This window comes from Lepisosteus oculatus, chromosome 2 (genome assembly GCF_040954835.1).
Source record: "Lepisosteus oculatus isolate fLepOcu1 chromosome 2, fLepOcu1.hap2, whole genome shotgun sequence".
Taxonomy (NCBI): Eukaryota; Metazoa; Chordata; class Actinopteri; order Semionotiformes; family Lepisosteidae; genus Lepisosteus; species Lepisosteus oculatus.
In genome coordinates this window covers 63,998,190-64,022,079 of record NC_090697.1, presented here as the reverse complement: position 1 = coordinate 64,022,079, position 23,890 = coordinate 63,998,190, and positions in this window count along the sequence as shown.

The window sequence follows — 23,890 nt, the reverse complement described above, 5'->3', positions numbered from 1 at the left end:
CTTTGGTTATACAACAGTTCTTGTTTTATTATTCCCTCATGCACCCTGCTTGCCAGACTGGACACCACTAAATAAGGTCAGTCCAGTCTGGTCACCACTGGGGCAAGCCCAGCCTGGAGGTAATGCAGCACACCGGTACTCTTTCTTTTTGCCTTTTTGTTAGTTTTTCCACTCTTTTGTATTATGTTTGGTCCCTGCTAGCCTCACACCAGTGCTTCTATCCCCTCATCCGGGGAGTTGACTTTTTACCGGTGCTTGCCGCGGTACCTCCCACTGCACATGGTCACAACCCTAAAACATTTTACAAACTGTTACTCTATTCTGACGATACAATAATACTTTCTTTAACAGTGGTATGCTTCAATATGAAAAACAGAATTTTAAGCAAATACATAGCAAATTCATAAAAGAAGCTTTTTTTATAATCACATTAAATTGTGTCAATAATGAATAGTAAAATGAATGCTGTTAAAACTATTAATATTATAAATAATATTATTTTCTTCTTTATCAATTAATGTACTACATTGAATGCTTAATCGGTGATTTAATATGTTATACTTTTATTGGATTTAGTTTCTGTATAGTAATGTCTATTAAGGAAATAGTTCCTGTATCCCAAAAGTCCCTAATCCTGGTCCCACAGGCCCAGTCTACTGACACAATGTAGAGGCCCAGTGTATCTTTTCCTGGTCTCTTTAAAGCCTTATCACTCGAAGACCTTGGTGAAGCTATTAAACTAGAACAGTTAAGTCAATAATGAGCAGACTGATGTTTTTTAGAGCCTGTCTGGAGTTCAGGGTTGGAGGAGTATGGTACAAACTATTCTGCCATGTTGTTGAAGAAAAAAAATCTAGGTTCTTTCAAGAAATGACTGGATGTGATCCTTGGGTCAATTAGCGACTGACAAATGTAGTATTCTTGTGTTCTTCAATTGCAAGTAGTTCCCCCTCAGTATTTTTCAAACAAGAAGCTGATCAATTGACACGATTTATTTTGTATAATGTATGAATGTCAATGGCAATAGACATTGTTATAGTAGAAAACATTCTTATAAAATATTGTTGTTCCTAGTAATGTCTGATGCAGAAAATAATATTAAATGCATTTTCTAAGATATGCATTATCTAAGATATTGCTTTGCAAAAGACAGAAACACCTTTTTGTGCCTGCTGTGTTTACATTTCTTTGCTTGATAAACAAAGCCTATTGAAAACAACAAAACTCAAGGTTACTTGCCCTTTGCAAAGCCTTTCTGTTTCTTCTGTCCCATTTGGTTCTTGTGGCTAATACACCTTTGATTCCTGCAGAGTGGATTAGCCTCATTGCCTTTGTTAATCTGCGTAATTGAAAAGGAAAGGTAACAGTGAGGAAGAATGATGTGTCCACTGCATGCTGTTGTCACCAGCATCATTTACATTTAAACGAGGGACTAGCATGAAGTGATGAATGGGCTTCAGGTTGTGTACTACTACAGTGAGTATCTGTATAAGAGAGAGGGGGGCTAATGAATGGTCACTGCATGGCCAATTACTCAATTAGTGTCTGACTAAGTGCTTCATCTTTCTGAGATTTGTTTTTCAGTCTCAGCACAATGTTTACCTCACACTGGCTCATTAAATGGAGGTGTAGAGGAGGCCATGAGACCAAGGTCACAGGCTCAAAAATCTGCAGATCTCTCTCCTCATTATCAGGTAAAGCTTAATACAAAGTTTATTAATGAAGAGATTTTTTATGAAAATAAAGTTATTTTTGTTTTCTTACAGTAATGAAAATGGTGAATTATCTCTGTTATACTCTGTGTTTTCTGTGGGAAGAGCAATTTTTTTATCCATTTACTGAGGTTGCTTCATGTACTGTATCTGATGTTCTTACGATTCTTTCTTCAATATACAGTACATAACTGGAGAATTTCAACGGAGATTTAATAAACATTAGAATGTAGTGCATAGATAATAATAAATAATTAATATTTTAAAAAAGTTATTATTTTTCTGAATAACAGGTAATTATTGTTATTATTTGTATTGTCTCTCTAGAAACAGATAATATTTTATTGCTTTATAAGGAAAAATTATCTTAATTTTAATGCTGTGTGAATATGTTTTGTTTTAAGTCAAAACTTTAACTTGATCTTTAGTAATGGGAGTTTTTGGTCTTGAAATCCACTGGGGATAATCCATTGCCCACTGTTTTCCTTAAGGTGAATGCACTAACACAGGGTTAGGCTGTCTCTCTATGCCACTGCAAATTCTACTTACTGTGTGCCTGCTCAGGTTAAGACACGACTGACTTACCCAGGCTGTGTGCCTAAGGGATCCTCAGTTCTGCAGCAGTTTTTTTTTTCACTGACTGAAGTGCTCCCAGTTTGCCTTTTGACTGAGAGGGGACTTTATGGAGCCTGAGTAATTGATCCCACAATACTACTTAGCTTGTTAGTCACTGTCGCCAAAGGGAGCAGGAATGTGAGAGTGTTAAAAAGAAGAAAAAGACAATAATAACAAATAAAAAAAGATGAAAAAGGCAGCAGGTAGATAGACATGTTAAATGTAGTAGGCAACAGTTGTTGGTCACACTGAAATAATTAATTTCCATCCTTTTCTACTTTGTTTACCTATGAGGACAAGGGAAGGATTCAATCCAACAACAGGACCCTCTGTGCCTGGGGCTGTCGCCATGGAGATGTGGTCTAGCAGAAAGGCCTCAGCTATGGAACTAGCAGAAAGTGTCCCTAGAGTGCTCTTTAATCAGCAAAGTGTGAACTACAATTAGCTTCACCATTACAAAGTACTGTCGAGCAAAGCCTAGGGAGCTCAGGGGGACCATTGAGATAAAAGATATAAATGGGCTTTAGTAGACCACACAACCGATAACTAATAACAATGGCTGTTATCTGGAGTCGCCAGCTATCCACGTTCATTAAAGGGCCTGTGCTGATGTTCAGTGGGTCTCAGGGGGGGCTTTTCAACAGCCCATGCTTTTCTGAATTCACACACTTCTGTGACACTCTCAGAAACAAACACGCACTACCACTGCCACTTCCCCTGCAAAATTTTAACATTGTGTTTTTTTACCTCATTTTCCCCTCTAACATATTAAAGTAAATCAGAATACACTAATGTGTATTTGAACAATATGTATAATATTTTCTGCTGTATTGACAAGACCTATTATTTTGTTTAGAATTACAGAAAGTGTTATTAAAGACTTCTGATTTGTGTACCTTGATCAAGCAGCCTGGTGCTGTTTGTGTGACAGCACAGGAATGTAGCCAAAAGAGCCCCCTCTTTGTGATCGCAGCCACAGAATGACCTAGTGGTCTTTGCATATGGGGAAGTAAGGGAGGTGAATTTGTCTTTTGGATAATGGTGTACCCAAGGATAGTGACGATCTAAATTCCTAGTGGATGTCCACTGCTTGTGCCTGGAGGTCTAGTAAAGAGCCATAGGCACATCTGGACCTGACCTTAAAGTTACAGGGCATGGTCAATCACCCAGAGGCAGATTCACCAATAAAATATCATCAAGATTGATGTTAAAACTATACCTGATGGCATCACAACCAATCACCAAAGTATTACAAAGCTGTGACTGTGAAGTCATTTTTGTCAGTTAACCCCTGGCTTTTAAGTTCACCATAGCCAACTGTACTCGCTATCTGATGTTTACAACACTTGACTGCAAGCACTCCAAGTCAGGACTATGTCCTAGAATTATGTCCAAGATCTTTGTGAAAAGAAAAAAAACTTAAATGGAGTGTTTGTTAACCCAGTGTTATTTTTTCCCGGTCAATGAAATTAGACAGCTAGACTCTTTCTTTTGTCAGCATCCAAAATATCTGGACATATTCTGAGCCAAGCTATAGCACAGAACAAGCTACGTTTCTCTTTTGTTTACCTTGCGGACCCCAGGACTGTTTTAAAGACCAAAGTCAGGAAGACGCTACTTTGGCAGAGCTTCCTGAGCCCTTACACAAAGAAAAGCTCTTCCTCTCTCTCCTCTGTCTGCGCCGGGACACTCCCAGTACAGAGAAGCTGCAAGTCAGATAATGAACAGAATGATTCCAAATCTGTACTTGGACTTTAAATGGCCAAATCTGCCACATAAACTGACAGATCGGATTGGTAGTGGCAAAAGCAGCTGCTGTCTGACATCTGAAAAGATGTTTTTTTGAATATATTATGGAGACAGTATCATTCTGAGCAGGATACATAACTGAGAAAGTATGATCCACTACTGCAGGCTGTTTTTAGCTTGTTTTTGTTAATGTGCTTATGTGTTGCCTTTACTGATACAGACCTCAAAATAATGAGAAAGCAGTGGCAGTTTTCTACATCTTAAGATACTTCCATTTTGCTTTTGGCATAAAAGTAAGAAGACAAATGTTTTTTCATACATCTCCTAATTACCTGAACTTTGGATGATTCCTTCTACTGTGGTTTATGGGAAAAAGTGCTATGAAACAGGATTTCATAATCCCAGCTCACTTCAAGCAAAACTGAATGTGAACAGAATCAAATTTGAAAGAATTTAATGTTACACATGGCCCCTAGATAAGATTGTGCAAAAGCTGGACAGATTCACATTTGCTGATTTGTTGTTGTTTTTTTCACTGTCTCTTTACTAAGCATTATAGGCATATTACTATGTTGTTAAAGGTTTACAGTAGTTCCATTACTTTTGGAATAAAACTGCTGTTAGGAAAAGAAAAAGATGATTGCATGTAATTCTGTATATATTGTATTTCTCTAAGTATTGTTAAACGATAGGTGACACAATAGGTTATGTACTTTGCATCATCATAGCAATTGGTAAATAAATGCCATTTAGCCACATACAGATGCAGCCATTCAAAGTGAGCGGTACAGACACGTACCGGAGGTAATTGGCTGCGGTGTCTCGCACCATGACGCAAGATGACGCGGTGTACCGCGGTACGTGATTGGTTGACCGACAGGGGCATTCGTGGTCGTAGAAAGATTTACTGTACAGTACAGTAAATGTCTTTACTGTACCCGTTGTAGATATTGAATTTTACCACTGAAGGGAAATCTTAGTAGCTGAGCATAAAAAGAATAGGAGCATACTGTAACGTGTGTGAAGGCCATAAACGATATTAATTTTGGAACATAAACATACAGTATATAGCTCTTGGTACTTTAAAGAAAAAAATACACACCAGTATTCCATTTCTCCCTAAACATTCTAAGCTTCGAAGTCTTTAACTAACGTGATACCGGAGTCAACAAGCATACTTTTAGAATTTGATTAATAGGGAATATAATATGGAATCGCGTATCTAAAGAATTTAATAACGATATGATTATATTGGTGTACTGCGACAGGGCTGTGTAGGGCTGTTTCGCCTCCCTCTTCATGTGAGTTCCCCTGTAGCCTACTGGTCTATGTGCCCGATTACTAACTCACTGGTTGTGTGTTCAAATCCAGCTGGTGCTGGACTTTTCTTTTAACAAACATTTCTTCGAAAAAATAGAATAGCGATATTATGGACAATCAATTGACTTTTATATTTCAAAATATCACAACATGATCGATTCTAAGTCATTTTTGATAACAATGAATAGTCACCTTCTTCCCTTCTGACAACTGTCCCTGCTTCTGCTTCCTGCTTCTATTGTGTGTGTGCAATAGAGTAAATTTCTATAGAGAAATGGAGGCTGGACAGTATGCGTTACAATATAAACATTTATATTGATTTAAATCGTGTTAAATACGCAAACGCGTATTTAATTATATGTGTTTTTTAATCATAATCAGGCTAATGCAACATAAATTGATACAGTATCTTTGTCTTCTAAGTATCTTAATAAACTTTCAGCATAGCTTTCTACCCGTTTAGATTTATATTTCTTGGGATTTTGGGATCAAATGTGGAAGGATTAGATTGTAATCGTTTTTATTTGTCAAATACGTGATTGTATTTCTGAATGTTATGTTACACCTACAGTAGTTCACTGCTTTAAATACATCGAATTAAGAAAGTTATGTGTAGCACTTTAGATCTTTTTTTCTGAACCAGGGAAAATCTGATCATGTTTCTCTATAAAAATAATAACAAACTTTATTTTACACATCACCTTTAAAAGTGGCATCTCAAAGCAATACAGTAGATCGAAAAACAGTTAAAAGTGACCAAAGTAAAAACCAGACAAACGCAAACGCGTTTTTAATAAAATGCTTTTATTCATTCAGCAGAGAGTGAGAAGGACATCCAGCAGAGAGAGACACACATACCAGTTTCCATTGACAAAATTGTTTTTTTTCAATTCCTCTTGTCTAACAGGAATGTTTTGTTTGTGGACAGACTGTTAGACTAGAGGAAAAGAGCGCCTCCTTCTACGAAGCATTTCGTTGATCCGATCACGAATTCTTTTCCAGTCGCATGCAGCAATGGTTGAGAATCTCCGATTCACCATGCTACTAATGGTTTCCCGGAGATTGCAAGGCAAGGCACTTTTGCCTCTGGACCCATCGAAATTTACAGACGTGGTCCACCCCCAGTAAATTTCAAAAGTCACAAGATTTCGCAACACGAGGGCGGTGTAGCGGTCGGCTCTTGCTTTCCCATCTATGCCGATGCACTGCAAGTACAACCCCCCCTCCATCTCCTGAGTGATGGGTAGCAGTTGGACATCTGGGAGAATTATTCGTCCCACTGGCGTCTGTGAATTCCGCTGTGCTTCCTGGGGGGAGATAGACGGCGGGGACAGCATCAACAAATTCCTGCACGGTGGTGAACGGAGAGGCCGGGATGGAGTGTCTTGAGGCTGTGTGTGCTCTGCGGGGGGCAGAGCTTCCGCCAGGCATTGCAACCTGCGTGGCGGGGAGAGGCACTTTTCGGGAGACAGCTGTTCAACTGTTTGACTGCTGGAACATACTGTCTCCTTCCTCTGCATTTTCAGGAGTGTCTCTAGCCTCCCAATCCTCCCCAGTAATGCATCGTACTGCTCCCGCTGCTGCCAAAATGTCTCCACACAGGTGCTGCTTCTACAGGTTGGCACCCTGGCCAGTGGCCGAGAGCAGAGACCCACAGCCTGTGGCAAAATAACATAATTCATGTAAGAAATAAAGTCACACAGTAGTATTCATCAGTTGCGGAACAGACGTGAAAATAAACTTTTCTTTTTTTCCATCTTACCACTTTCTTTTTTACTGTCCTGGTGGTAGATTTCAAAGATTGTTTCGCCCGTGCGGTGTTTCTTGAAGAACAGGCTACGAAGAAATAATTATAATTGAATTTAAAATTCAAAACGGCAATAATACCTTATAATATGCCCTGTAATCGCATATTTCAGATGAAGTCTGCTGTATTTGCTTACCCTTCGCTCTTTGGAAGCTGGGGCGGCAGAAGCACCCCGTCTCTTCCCATAAAAGGTCTTGGTCTCCATACTGTACTGTGGTCGCTGTAGTGCAGGTTCGCAGTTTTTTTTTGTGATGGGAGCTCACCCAATCCCTTGGTGTTTTTATGCTATATTCACATGTACGGCTAGAATGTTCATTGTCTCCCAATGAAAGGTGGTGCCTTTTGCCGAAGTCGGGAGACATTAGAGGCTTGCCACACCCGGACTGTTAAACCAACGCATTAGCACGTCAAAGCCCATTGAGGGTATTGAGCCAGTATTGGCTTTAGTATTAGCCATACAGAACATTAAAGTGCCCCTTTTCCATTCAGCGGGTTCCTGAGCCGCTGTGTCCTATCTTCTGACAGTCGCCGTTGTGAATGTCTGTAGAGTGTATTTTATTTTTAGTACTATATTTTTGTATTATATTCCTTATTAATCAAACTCTAAGAGTATGTATCGGCTTGTCCCCTCCTCCCGCCCCTCTCTGTGTATAGTGGAGCCTCCTGTCCAGCCAGCACATGTCCACAGACATTCACAACAGCGACATATCATAAAACGCTTGCACATATAGTTAAATTATTAGTTGTTTTTCAGGAAGTTAAAAAAAAACACTTGAATTACTTATCCAGTCTCTCAAAATAAAGTTATTTTTCAAGCAATGCAACAAACATCGGGCAATGTGTTTTTTTTAATCCAACATTGACAGCCACATCTTAAAACTTGTCAGTCAGGTCTTTTTTTCTCTATTTGAATTTTGGTTTACACATCGCACGACTTTAAAAGCTAGAAAAACAGGTTTCGATTCACATTAGCTGGCGAGCCTTGTTAACAAAAAAACTAATAATAATGTAGCATGCCACTGTTTGTTCATGAACAAAGTTATACTGAGATTTCTTTAGATACGCGATTAAAAAAAAAATATTGAATCCCCGGCGGAACACATTCCAAAAGAATCAGCGCTTTTACAGTATATATCGCCTTTAAAGGTGGCTTCTCAAAACGCTTTACAGGATAAAAACAACAAGAACAGCAACAACAACAATATTGTATTTCATTGCACTTTGAAAACCAAGTAATAACTTAACTATACATGCAAACGTTTCATATGTTGCTGTTGTGAATGCCTGTAGAGTGTATCTTATTTGCCTTGAGTCCTGGTTATCTTTCTCCCCCTCCCCCCCTCTCTCCCTCAATTTATTCAAATTCAAGGTGTTTTATTTGCATGACAGATGGGTACAATCAGTGTTGGGTATGTATATTTTGATATTTACACCCGGCTCGGCACCGAGGGAGTGTCTGCATTTATAACTTAGTTTTTAAAATTAGTCAAGCAATACGAAGCATCTCCTTATTCTTTTAAGTCCCTTAAATATATTGAGTACAGCTTTCTCACCACTTAAGATTGCTTTTTGATACCATCCTTACACAAAGCAGAAACTTTCCGATGACTTACAGTACAAGTGGAAAGATTACAGATTTTAATCGTCTTTAATTTTGTTACGTTATACGTTTTCATCTAAACAAACACCACAAAACTATTCTCGATTGTATTTCTGAATGTTATGTTACACCTACCGTAGTTCACTGCTTTAAATACATCGAATTAAGAAAGTTATGTGTAGCACGTTAGATCTTTTTTTCTGAACCAGGGAAAATCTGATCATGTTTCTCTATAACAATAATAAAAAACTTTATTTTACATATCACCTTTAAAAGTGGTAGTACCTTTTTTAGTACTATATTTTTGTATTATATTCCCTATTAATCAAACTCTAAGAGTATGTATCGGCTTGTCAGTCAGGTCTTTTTTCTCTTTTTGAATTGTGGTTTACAAATCGCACGACTTTAAAAGCTAGAAAGACAGGTTTCGATTCACATTAGCTGGCGAGCCTTGTTAACAAAAAACACAGACAATACCCATGGAGGGGGAGGTCAAGCCAGAGAGAGAGTTTTTTACCCTCTGTCTAAAAACCCAAATAACCCGGGGCAGAGACTCCGGGGGGATCATTGCATGGTACAGAGCGGAGCTCAATCAATTGTTATGGAATGTGTTTACTTTCTTCTTTTTTTCAGCATGGGATAAACCTGTTACTTGATTCATATGGATGCCCGGTTCCGCCGGGGATTCAAAACATTTTTTTACTTTTTCATTTTTTACTTCGCGTTTTACAACCCTTACTTCGTGCGACTGGAAAAGAATTTGTGATCGGATCAACGAAGTGCATCATAGAAGGAGGCGCTCTTTTCCTCTAGTCTAACAGTCTGTCCACAAACAAAACATTCCTGTTAGACAAGAGGAATTGAAAAAAAACAATTTTGTCAATGGAAACCGGTGTGTGTGTCTCTCTCTGCTGGATGTCCCTCTCACTCTCTGCTGAATGAATAAAAGCATTTTATTAAAAACGTGTTTGCGTTTGTCTGGTTTTTACTTTGGTCACTTTTAACTGTTTTTCGATCTACTGTATTGCTTTGAGATGCCACTTTTAAAGGTGATATGTAAAATAAAGTTTTTTATTATTGTTATAGAGAAGCATGATCAGATTTTCCCTGGTTCAGAAAAAAAGATCTAAAGTGCTATACATAACTTTCTTAATACGATGTATTTAAAGCAGTGAACTACTATAGGTGTAACATAACATTCAGAAATACAATCACGTATTTGACAAATAAAAACGATTACAATTTAATCCTTCCACGTTTGATCCCAAAATCCCAAGAAATATAAATCTAAACGGGTAGAAAGCTATGCTGAAAGTTTATTAAGATACTTAGAAGACAAAGATACTGTATCAATTTATGTTGCATTAGCCTGATTATGATTAAAAAACACATATAATTAAACACGCGTTTGCAATTTAAATCAGAACACGATTTAAATCAATATAAATGTTTATATTGTAACGCATACTGTCCAGCCTCCATTTCTCTATACAAATTTACTCTATTGCACACACACACAATAGAAGCAGGGACCGTTGTCAGAAGGGAAGAAGGTGACTATTCATTGTTATCAAAAATGGCCTAGAATTGATCATGTTGTGATATTTTGAAATATAAAAGTCAATTGATTGTCCATAATATCGCTATTCTATTTTTTCGAAGAAATGTTTGTTAAAAGAAAAGTCCAGCACTAGCTGGATTTGAACACACAACCTGTGAGTTGGTAGTCAGACACGTAGACCAGTAGGCTACAGGGGAACTCACATGAAGAGGGAGGAGAAACAGCCCTACACAGCCCTGTCGCAGTACACGAATATAATCATATCGTTATTAAATTCTTTAGATACGCGATTCCATATTATATTAGCAGAAAAGCTTAAAACTACCACTTTTTCACACGCTAATTCACATGCTAGTTAAATACTTCGATGCTTAAAATCGTTAGGGAGAAATGGAATACCGGTGTATATTTTTCCTTTAAAGTACCGATTCCTGGAATCTGACTGGCTGACACCCTTCTGAAGTGGTTCCATAAAATCTGGTATACGGAAAAGAAAGCATTGATACATACAAGTATCTTTTAATACAGTCTTTGCTGTGCTCTTGAGGATCCTTGTGATATTTTGAGCTCTAGTTGAATGATAAGTGTCGCATTTTAAATAATTTTCGTAGTTAGAAATTATGAAACGCCCTGTTAAAAGCAAGGAAGTGTTTATGCCCGTTGAAGTAAAACAAGATGCCTGACAAAGTATGGCTTGGACAGAATCCAAGTGCTTGTACAAATGTGCTAAAGAAATTATACTTTGAGTATACAGCTTGTCCAAAGTCATCCATTAATTAATACTATTAGTAATATCTTCGGTAAAGGCTTTGATGCATAAATATTTATGATAAGTGTAGGTTGTGTACTTTTGTCCAACTGAGCAATCTTGCTTTCATAAAATATACCAACATTTTAATGACTGATGATTAACATGCTGTAATACACAGTTCAAAATTAAAAGCTCAAATGCTGTACATGAGAGGTTAAGCTCCCCATGGCGGTTTTACAGGGTGACGCCGGATAGTTTCCGGCATGATGTCAAATGACGCGCGATTAACCACGTGATACTGCGTGACGCTGCGTGACACCGCGTGATACGGCGACACGCCCACCGGGGTATGCCGCGAAATACCCCACCCATTTTGAATGGCTGCATCTGTACATTTTCTATTTACGAGCTCATGATCTCCTGTATCCATTCGGCAGTTTTCGTAAATATCAAGCACCTGCTCCTAACAGTCCCAATAATATCTACAGTACAGTACATCTTGGAACTGTACAATATGTGGAATTCTCTTAATTTGTATTGAAAGTCATTTCCAAACCTCAATTACATTATCTGGCATGCTTTTTTTCTTCGTTTGTTTGGTCCTACCTTTTCTGTTTTTTAGTACTGTAAAGTCCAGTATGCATATCTTCTACCACACTAACTAGTTAGATTTCTCTCTTTCCTTTAAGATAAAGTAATCAGTAAAGTATCTCACTTTCACCTCAGAAACATTGCCTGCATTCAGTCTTATTTTTTAATTACACTGTTGAAAGAAACCCTTCATCACATATCAGCTGCATTATTGTAATAGCCTTTATAGTGGTCTCCCTACCTGCACCCCAAACAAACTCCGAATGGTCCAAAACTCAGCTGCTTGACTTCTAACACATTCAGGGCTCCATAACCACATCATCTCAATTCTGACATGTTTTCAGTGGCTCCCCATTACTCAGCATATTCAGATCAAAATTGTACTCTTAACTTACATGTCCTACACACCAAATCCTCGGAATACTTAACATCTCTAATTTTTCCCTGTTCACCAATTAAGGCTTTATGCTCTGTTGAGACACACCTTCTTATACGTCTTGCGAGGTCTTATAAAAGCATCACAGGGTGTGCGTTTTCTGCCACCTTGCTCTACATCTCTGGAACTCACCCCCTGCTGATTTGAGAAATGTTAACTCTTTAACAGTATTTAAATATATACTAAAAATGTATCTGTTTAATCAGGCTTTATTAGTTTTTGGCTTTTTTCCTTTTTCCATGTATTTTGTCTCTATATATTGTATATCAATGTGAAATCATTATTTTGATGTATTTTCTTCCATTTTTGTTTCTTTTGTTTTACCCTGTAAAGTACCCCAGCCTCTATTGGTGTACATGGGCACTGAAATTAATCCTTGTAATCCTTGTTGTAAAAAACAGAAGTCCCAATTAACACATGTAATGATTTGATACTGGCTTGGTGTTCCTTCACAAATTGTCAACAGAGGAAATTGCTTAATGTCTGTGAGAAGATTACTGGGACCCACCAAGACAAGGATTTTTTTTAATATAAGGATTATTACAGAAGACTCTTTCACCCAGTTCAGTGAACTACACCCTCTTCCTCACAAACTGTAATGTCAGACACCCACTCATCACTTTCCGGCAGTTTCTCACTAACTATAAAGGTCAGAATGGCACCAGAAAGCTTACATGTTCTAATTTATGCACCAGCTAATTTAACGAGCCTTTCTGTTTCCCACAGGTTAGGCTCATTCTAAATCTGACAAGGCGGTGCTTTGTGATGAAATGCACTACATAAACAGTAATTACAAATTTTTTTAAAAAATATTTGTTCTCTGCATACGTTTAAGTGTATTAAATACACTAGGTGCATAAGCTAATTTAAAGTTAAGAGGGAAAACTAATGTATAACCACACAACAATAATCTACAAACACACATCATTAAATTCTCCAGCTAAAGGAAAACAAAGAAAAGAAAGATCGATTATTTATCATCTGTGTGAAAACAGTTCCTTAATAAGACAATAAGTATAAATACTGCTGTTATCTATTATTAAATCAATTATTCTCAACTTAATAGTACATGGAGAGAGAGAGTTGCAACTTTGTTTCAGTTTTCCTTAACTACTGTACTTATCCATTTAGCTAGAAGACTCTCCTATATTCTTCAATGGATTGTCTAGGCTGCAAAAGCCCATCCTAACTAGCCACTATGTGACATGAACTTCAACTAAGCAGCTTTCAAATGTGCCAAGAAGCAGGAGAATACTTAGGTAAGTGCTTGGTATGCCTCAGGACTATTATCTAGTGCCTTGTAAGATAGCAAATGATTAAGCTGTTTTAATTTAAGGTTTTCCATGTTGTCAAATTGAAAGGAGGAAGAAAGATTTTAACAAAGTATACAATGCTGACACAATACTTTCAGCACTATATATGCTAAATTTGAACACATTAGCTAATTATTCATAAGTAAGTATAAGCTAAGAAATGACAAAATAATACTGAAGGACTACAGTATGTTAAGCATCCTATTGTGAGAAAATTTGTCTAGGGTGATAAGATCCAAATGGAAAGAAATTTATTAATTTCACACCTATTATTATCATCCAACAGTACAAACTACATAGGCTCAAAATCCTTTTATGTTCCAAATAAAAAAGAAAGAAAAGGTCATACTGTTTATTATAGTCACAACAATCAGAGTAATAAAGTTGGCAGTAACCACATATAGATTAAAAAGCATGTTCAAATAAAAGATAATAATTTAAGTCATATCATTTTATACCAAACTACCAGTTGTAACTGCTACCTTCTGCTTTGACAAGGTGTTTCTAAACAATGTAAATCAATCATCTTGAACCAGATTTTTAATTTCCAATTGGAATTTAGGTTTTAATGTTTTCTGAGCCATGTCCTGAGGTGAAAAGGGAAATGGGATTGATTATCACTTGTGTGTGTCCTTAATCACACTCAAACTCAGAATAATGTAGAAAAAAACAGTTAATAAAGTGTCCTCAAAAGGATATATGATGCTTAGGTGATAAATAACATGTTAGAAATTATTCATATATTAATTATAATTAAAACGGGTATACAATGTGAACAAAACAAATAAAGTAAAGGAAAATGTTACATTCTTTCTGCAACATATACCAAAAGTCTTTGCTGTTACACATCTCATTTATTTTTACATGGATATTATTTTTTTTATTTTTTTAGAATGTTTTTTTTATATTTTTAATAGTTTGTTAACCATTTAATCATATTGTGATTAGCCATGGTAGTGTATTTATTATTACTAGTGTATCTTATTCTAAAATATTTCATAAGTATCTTATTAAAATGTTAGAATGGATGTACAGTATAAGGGGTTATCAGGATAGTTACAAAGTATGAATGAAAATGAATCCTGCACACAGTGCAGGAAGAGATGGAGCAGAATACAGATCACAGGGCCTTAAAAGAGTACATTGTGAAGAAATGAAATAGGAAAGAAAGAGAAAATAATTCTTAAAGGAGAAGAGAGACATACAATATCTTCCTCTTGTACTCATTTAAATAGAGATGCTTGCATTGTCTTTTCTCTGGAGCAGAACAAATTCATTTAAATTTCAGATATGATAAACAAAATAGGCTTCCCTCTTCAAAGCTTGTGCTGAAAACTGCTGGTCTTCAATTTTTATGTCTGTTTTCTCTATGAATACAAAAGGTTTTTGAAAAAATAAGACTTTTTGATAAATTATTCAAATTGCACTTTGGAGCTGGCAGTCCTCTCTTCAGTTAATAAATCGGAATCTAATGCTGACAAATCCCCTCTGATTCTGAAGTGCCTGTTGATGCCAGTCTCTCTGGATCCTACACTTTTATCATCCCCATTCCCACCTTTTAGATTTCAGGCTGGAGAGTCCTTGATTTGACAGAAGCCATCCATTCTGGTTCTGGTAATAGAAGAGGCCTTAATAACACAAAGGAGCTTTCTCGCTTTTTCTCTTTGTCTCCATCACTATGGGTTGAATATGCTGGGATGGATGCAAGCTCTCAGAAGACGTAGGCTCCCATCAGGAAAAAATATAGGAATTACAGTGGTTAGATGAAAACCTTTGATGTCATATTGAAGACTTTTTAGTGCTTGCACATTAGATATTCATATTTCAGAAAAGGGTGGATAAATGGAACAAACTTATATGAGATACCAGTATATATAGAATTTGTGAAAGAAACTACGTAAGTATGTAAAAAGAGCAATTTAAATTTAAAGAATTCAGACATTATAAAACCTATATTAATCTAGTCAGTAGTATTTATAATGAGTGACAGGCTATGGAGGGACAGATTGAAACTCTAGACTGAGAAAGGTACCTTTGAAGTAGTACCCCAAATCTATTTATATAAACATTCAAATTTTTGTAATACATTGGATTGGTAAAACAAATAAGTAAAGATTAATAAAGCCTACTTCAATCATCTATGTTCACTGACAACATTATTACAGTTGCACAAATCCAGCATAATTATAATTAAGAATTCAAGAACTGCATGAAGCTGGCATCAAAGTGGCTCTGAAAATGAACATAAAACAAATTAAAGTGATGTTTAATAAACATGTCTCTCCTGAGACAATTAGAAGAAATAACATCATTCTAGTTAAAGGTGAGTTTTATGTACAGTATATTTTTTTCAATTGATATAGTCAACTGAAAACAATCTAAAAGAATTAGTAAAAAAGAATGGTTGTGGAAGGTTAAATATACAGTAATAATAAAAGAGAAACAACTGTTTTGACTAATAACATACTGTATTTGTATTGTTACTATCACACTTAAACATGTGGCTGTTTTGGATCAATATATACACTATATTGTAATAGGATTATAGATAGAATAAAATATTCCCATTTTTTGGAAGTACGTTGAGATCAAACGGGATTGTTTTGGACCAAACAACAGACAAGTCAAAATGTTTGCTTTTGGAACCAGTCATAAGAGACATAGCTGAAACATATTTATGAGAGAAAGCTCAGCTGGTGTCTGGTGGAAAAAAAGTTTTATCCTGTTAGCATAAAACATCAGCTCTACACATAACTTGTGCATAAAATGCACAGATGTAAGAGCTTCAATACTGTCTGAGTTAAAAAATCTAAAAAATAGTGGAAAAATCTGACACCTGTTTTCTTCAATTATAAAAGGCCATCTATAAAAAGAGAGTGTCAAAACTGAAATGTATTGACTGAAGCCTGGAACTTGAGTCAAAGTTTAGAATGATATACTATGCATATAAAGTGTTTTTTTTATTTTTCAAAATTTGTCAGAAATGTTAAAATTACCCTGCTGGACTTTTTATGTCATGAATACACCTTTAATATGAAATGACTGCAGATTACTAACTAAGAGAAGAGAGTTTCCCTGACAACCAGAACAGTAGCAGAACCCATGTCGGGCTGAATAAATTATTTTATGGAATGAGACATAGAATACAAAGCTTTCTGTTTTAATGATTAAGGATTGGTTGAGATTTGATCAAACATACTGGGTAATTGAGATACAATGATAGCCATGCAGACAGGTATTTATATACGGGGGACCTGATTCAATCTAAATGTTAGACCTTATATAAACCAATGTAGATACTGTATGTTTCAATGAAAAGAGTAGTAACTTTATGAATGTTTACCAATGAACTTGGGCATAGTATGTTAGCAGTTTCCCCATTGATTTCCATGCTTATTCTATATATTTAATTTTGTCATGCTTTCTCAAAATGAATATCATGCTTTGGCATACTTCATCGTGTTTTGCTATATTACAATTCCCTGTGCTTTTTACAGTTTACCATAATTCTTAGGGATGTCCTAATTGCAGAAAAAAAAGTCTGATTTAAGAAATAATGAGTGATACAGGTTTTTATAATACAAAAGCAGTTTAACTTGATCTGCCCTCACATGATAGATCCTCCAAAGTATTTTAGTTAGCAGAGAAGGTTAGATCTCTAACAATCTGACATCCGGTCTTGTTCATTCTGTCTGACAACGTGTGAAGAGTTGTAAGTGAACATTCAATACTAGAAAGCATCAGCAAAGAGACTTCAATTTGGCAATTTCTAGTATGGTATCATGATATGTGAAAATAAACAAAGCATTTCATAAAATGGAGTATTTACAATATTATGGAAAAAGAACTCCAGGAGGCTACTTACACTTGTGTATATAATATATATTGTGATTAAATGACCCAATATTGAGGATTAAGCCTACTCAAAATAAATCCTGGAGTTTTATTGTTTATTCAATTTTCATTATTTCAGTGTTTATTCAATCAAACGGTTGATCTTATAAGATATTCTCAATGATTCTGGAGAGCAGGTCACAAAAAACTCTCTTCAATTTCTATTTCACAAGAATTTATCATATATTTTCAATGTAATGGTTCATTTGACATTAATTATTTAATGCAGAACAATTAAAATTAACAAAGCTTTTCTTCTTCTGCAGTTCCTAAAAAGTCACAGGACAACAAAATTTGATAGCTAATATTAGCACACATGAATGTCCACACTGAGTCATAAAACTCCTGGCAAATCTGAAATAAAACAAGGGATTAGGAAATTTCAAGGTCTCCTGCTATGAAAACAAAAAGCCTCTAAGAAAGGGGGTTCAAAGAAAGTGTGTTTGACATTAAATAAATCTTGTAGTTTTGCCAATGATCTAGATGCTGTATACAGTTTGTTCTCTGTTGTCATGCCTAGGATGTTCAAGTGTAGTTATCCTGAAAGATGTCTAGAGGATCATGAAGTTAATGTCATGAAGTGAACACAGAGACAAAGGAGCTGGAAATGTTAGAATGAAACAAATGGAGATAACAGAGGAGAAGACAGACCAAATAAGTACAACTGATTGCTGACAAAGGTGATCGTGTTGTCAGTATGCTTAGCTCAATTTCAGCATACTTGTTCCATGGGCTGTCATAATTCTTTTTTTCTTTCTGTTGATACCAAACAAATCTGCTATGCAGCTACTCTGGCTATTTTGTGGCAGGGTGCTATAAAGCTTGAGAAAAACTGCAACACATTGAGCTAAGATATTTGTGCCATTGTCATCTTAATAATGATAATTGCTTACACTTATATAGTGCTTTTCTGGACACTCCACTCAAAGCGCTTTACAGGTAATGGTAATGTGGCTATGTGCAGCATCCACCTGGATGATACAATGGCAGCCACAGTGCGCCAGATCGCTCACCACACATCAACTATTAGCCGATACTGCAGCTTATATTTCCTTTCCACTAAAGAAGAATTCTATTTGTTGTTCTTCTCCACTTACCACCCATTTTCTTTGGTATTTCCTTTTCTTCCATTATTCAGAGTTACTTCCATTAAAATGGAAAAAAGTAAACTTTATGTCCCAACATTAATGTCTCAATCCCGAAGCCCAGGTGATGTCACTAGTAAATTGTGACTGGGATTCTGCAAGTGCTAGTATACAAAATTTTGGCTAACTAAACCGGTCTCTCTCTCCTCTCTTCCTACATTTCTTCAATAAGCCTTCATTCAGTGCTCAGATTTAAGGTGCTCTAAAGATAAATAACTGAATGGGTGAGTGTATCAGATGTGCATGTCTGATATTCACGAATCTTTCTGTGCTGTGCAGGACAATTTGCTCTGAGCTCACATTTAAATAAGAAAATGTCAATTCCAAATTGCATGGGTCAAAAGTAAAATGAAAACTACAAAAAAAATAAATATCATATTTTGATAAAGAAAGTATCGGAATCTTGTATCCTTTGCTCAGTATACTGGTAAGATACACTCAGATACTGTGTAGATATTACAGACTCAGCCATACTAGACATACAATATCTGATGTATCCTTATCCTTATTTGCCACCAATTTTTCTTCAGTTTTACTGAAAACTCATTTTTTATAGAATGTTTCTATAGCAAACCAAATAGACCTCTATTTTCTCCATTTGTCTATATGAAGTAGTACTGTAAACATCTTGATGGTTATACATTTCAGATATCGGTGTTGAAATATGTCCAGTCTTAACCATTATGACTATGTTAATAAATGTTAATACAATAATTAGAAAAACACAGATTTAATGGATGCAATGTCCCAGTTCTCTTCAGGTATGCCCTTTTGTAATAAATAAAGAATCTACTCTCCAGCCTATTTTGTTTTTCAGGCCAGTGCTTACACTCCATCCAGTTCCTCTGCACTGGTTGAAATTGGTTCAGTATTCTCCAGATATATATGGGAGGGGAAATGACCATATGTCAAATCATACACATTATACTATAAGAAATCTTTGGGTGCATTATCTTTACTTCAAACTTTATTTTTGATAATTCATACATGCACAGTCACAGTTTGGTTGGATCTTATGCTCCAGAATCATACTGGCATACTGTATGGTGGCATGGAGGAGAAAAGGCTTTTTTTTTTCAGATTATGAAATTTAATTTATAAGGAAATTCCTCTAAAAGAATGCAAATAATTATCCCATCCTATTTTTTCTTGTCTGATTTTTATATGTTGATTTGTAGAAAAAGACTAAAATTAAACTATATTAGTTGCCTGATTTTTACAATGCAGTCCTTCAGTCTTGCGACCATCCCATCATGTTTTCCCAGTGGCCTCACATGCCAATTTACACATTGGCAGATGTCACTAAAGACAACCATCTTGTATATTCCAATATACTGTACAGACACATCTGTTTTGTTATCAACTGTATATACAGTATTCATTCAGTGATGCATAGCTACAAGGTTCCTTGGAGGAACATAACTTAAGGGACAGAACGCAACTATCGGTCTCTTCATTCTATAACCACCTATTGCGATATAAACATGTCTTAATCAGTGTAATCTTGCATGGAGAGATACAGTTCATCTAGTAGATGTAGACTCATGGGATGCTGTTTTGTGTATATAAAGTTGGTGCCTGAAAACAATAAGTATCCCTTAATCCACTTTAGCTTTATTCCTACTACTTCTCTTGACTACTTGGAGAAGTTTCTTAATTGGACTTATTGTCAATTCCAAATGTCCTTTCTCTCCTTAGGGTCTGACAGATTCCTTCAATCACATGATACTGACGTGTTCAGGTGTGGTTTCTGTGCTGGTCTCTTAAACTTACTTGCTGTTCAAGGTTTATTTTGTTAAATGTTGATTTATCACTTGATTTATTGGTACCTGTATAAAGCAGATTTAGTGACTAACATTAATCCTTCTAAAAGGATGGTCACCCAGTTGTTGGTGGCCTCCTTCATGTTCCCCTTCCTGATATTAGTGGGCTTTCTCCTTTCTCATCTCTCCACCTCCATGTGTCCACAGGACCCCAGTTTGGCACTTTTCGAGGCTGAGGTGCAAAGTCTTATTGACCCTGCTATTATATATTACAATCTGATGCGGATTCTTGGGGGACCTCTTGTGTTGAGAAAGGGTTGCAACCTTTAAAAGGATTGGGTGGTGGTGGGGAGTGTGGAAGAAGATAGGATCTGTTTTTGATTTTGTGATTTTAAGTGGACCCAGGATTCATGCATACATCAGTATCACTAGGTGAGAACAATCTTCGTCTGATTTTTCTAGAGATTTTAGATTTAGATTTTGACTGAGGTCGGTACTGCATGATATACAGATGCAGCCATTCAAAGTGAGCGGTACAGACAAGTACTGCAGGTAATTGGCTGCGGTGTCACGCATCATGATGCAAGATGACGCGGGGTACCGCGGTACGTGATTGGTTGACCGACAGGGGTACTCGTGGTCCGTTGGTCTGTCGCAGAAAGACTAACAGTAAACGTCCTTACTGTCCCCGTTGTAGATATTGAATTTTACCACTGAAGGGAAATCTTAGTAGCTGAGCGTAAAAAGAATAGGAGCATACTGTAACGCGTGTGAAGGCCATAAACGATATTAATTTTGGAACATAAACATACAGTACTGTATATGGCTGGTCTTGGTACTTTAAAGTAAAAAATACACACCAGTATTCCATTTCTCCCTAAACATTTTAAGCATCGAAGTCTTTAACTAAAGAGATACCGGAGTCAACAAGCATAATTTTAGAATTTGATTAATAGGGAATATAATATGGAATCGCGTATCTAAAGAATTTAATAACGATATGATTATATTCGTGTACTGCGACAGGGCTGTGTAGGGCTGTTTCGCCTCCCTGTTCATGCGACTTCCCCTGTAGCCTACTGGTCTACGTGCCTGACTAACAGCTCACAGGTTGTGTGTTCAAATCCAGCTGGTGCTGGACTTTTCTTTTAACAAACATTTCTTCGAAAAAATAGAATAGCGATATTATGGACAATCAATTGACTTTTATATTTCAAAATATCACAACATGATCGATTTTAAGTCATTTTTGATAACAATGAATAGTCACCTTCTTCCCTTCTGACAATGGTTCCTGCTTCTATTGTGTGTGTGTGCAAAAGAGTAAATTTTTACAGGCTGGACAGTATGCGTTACAATATAAACATTTATATTGATTTAAATCGTGTTCTGATTTAAATCGCAAACGCGTGTTTAATTATGTGTTTTTTAATCATAATCAGGCAAATGCATTTCTACATTTCTGTATGAACCAGCATACAGAAAGACAGCTTGTGTTTAAATTGAGTGTAAGGTAATTTATGCTTCTAAAGTCATGGTCAGCATTTATTATTGTACTGTGGTGTAAACTTGTTCTGTGCCTAGTCACATTATTTTATAGTGTTTTTATAGTATTATCAAGTCTGGTGGCGCTGTGTGTTAGTTTCCTGACTCCCATATCACATGGTCTGTGATTGAATCCCATGGAACTATGACTTTATTTTTTAACAAACATTTCTTTGAAAAAATGAAACGTTTTTCTTGGTCAGAGATTAAATAAAACCTCACTCGCACCAAACAAATTTATATTTCTAAATATCAAAACATGATCAAATTTAAGTCTTTTTAATAACAATGAATAGTCACCTATGCGTTACAAAATAAACATTTATATTGATTTGAATCGCGTTTTGATTTAAATCGTAAACGCATGTTTAAATATATGTGTTTAAAGGCGATATACTGTATAAAAGCGCTGATTCTTATGGAGTGTGTTCCGCCGGGGAATCAAAAAAATTATTTTAAATAAACTGATAAAGCTTAGACTAACTGTATTCTAAACTGTATTACAACAGAACATTGGACAATGCAACGTAAATTGCAAAAATGCACTTGGAATCTGTCCAAGCCCTCCTACAAAAATTATTTAAACTGCGACACTGATCATTCATCTCTAAATAAACTTTATTTTATATAGCGTTTTAAGCGAATATGTAATTAGATTGCTCATAAACCTAATCGCTTTTTCTACATAAACACAGCGTGATTGCTCTCTGAAAATGCTTTTCCTTTATATTTAGGCTCAGATTTCAACTATAGATCGTATTATTATAAACTTTCTTGGAAAAATGTATTTTATGTAAACCATGTTTGCTATTAATTCATTTAGGGCTAAAATACGTTCATTGTCTTCCAATCGAGTTGAGTTGACATTGGAAGCTTGCCACACCCGGACTGTTAAACCAACGCATTAGCACGTCAAAGCCCATTGAGGGTATTGAGCCAGTATTGGCTTTAGTATTAGCCATACAGAACATTAAAGTGCCCCTTTTCCATTCAGCGGGTGCCTGAACCGCTGTGTCCTATCTTCTGACAGTCGCAGTTGTGAATGTCTGTAGAGTGTATTTTATTTTTAGTACTATATTTTTGTATAATATTCCCTATTAATCAAACTCTAAGAGTATGTATCGGCTTGTCCCCTCCTCCCGCCCCTCTCTGTGTACAGTGGAGCCTCCTGTCCAGCCAGCACATGTCCACAGACATTCACAACAACGACATATCATAAAACGTTTGAACATATAGTTAAATTATTAGTTGTTTTTCAGGAAGTTAAAAAAAACACTTGAATTACTTATCCAGTCTCTCGAAATAAAGTTATTTTTCAAGCAATGCAACAAACGTTGGACAATGTGTTTTTTTAATCCAACATTGACAGCCACATCTTAAATCTTGTCAGTCAGGTCTTTTTTTCTCTAGTTGAATTGTGGCTTACACATCCCACGACTTTAAAAGCTAGAAAGATAGGTTTCGATTCACATTAGCTGGCGAGCCTTGTTATCAAAAAAACTAATAATAATGTAACATGCCACTGTTTGTTCATGAACAAAGTTAAACTGAGATTTCCTTAGAAACGCAATTAAAAAAAAAATATTTGAATCCCCGGCAGAACACATTCCAAAAGAATCAGTGCTTTTACAGTATATATCGCCTTTAAAGGTGGCTTCTCAAAACGCTTTACAGGATAAAAACAACAAGAACAGCAACAACAGCAATATTGTATTTCATTGCACTTTGAAAACCAAGTAAAAACTTAACTATACGTGCAAACGTTTCATATGTTGCTGTTGTGAATGCCTGTGGAGTGTATCTTATTTGCCTTGAGTCCTGGTTATCTCTCTCCCCCTCCTCCCTCTCTCCCTCAATTCAATTCAATTCAAGGTTTTTTATTTGCATGACAGATGGGTACAATCAGTGTTGGGTATGTATATTTGTATATTTACACCCGGCGCGGCACCGAGGGAGCGTCTGCATTTATAACTTATTTTTTAAAATTAGTCAAGCAATATGAAGCATCTCCTTTTAATTTTAAGTCCCTTAAATACATTGAGCACAGCTTTCTCACCACTTAAGATTGCTTTTTGATACCATCCTTAC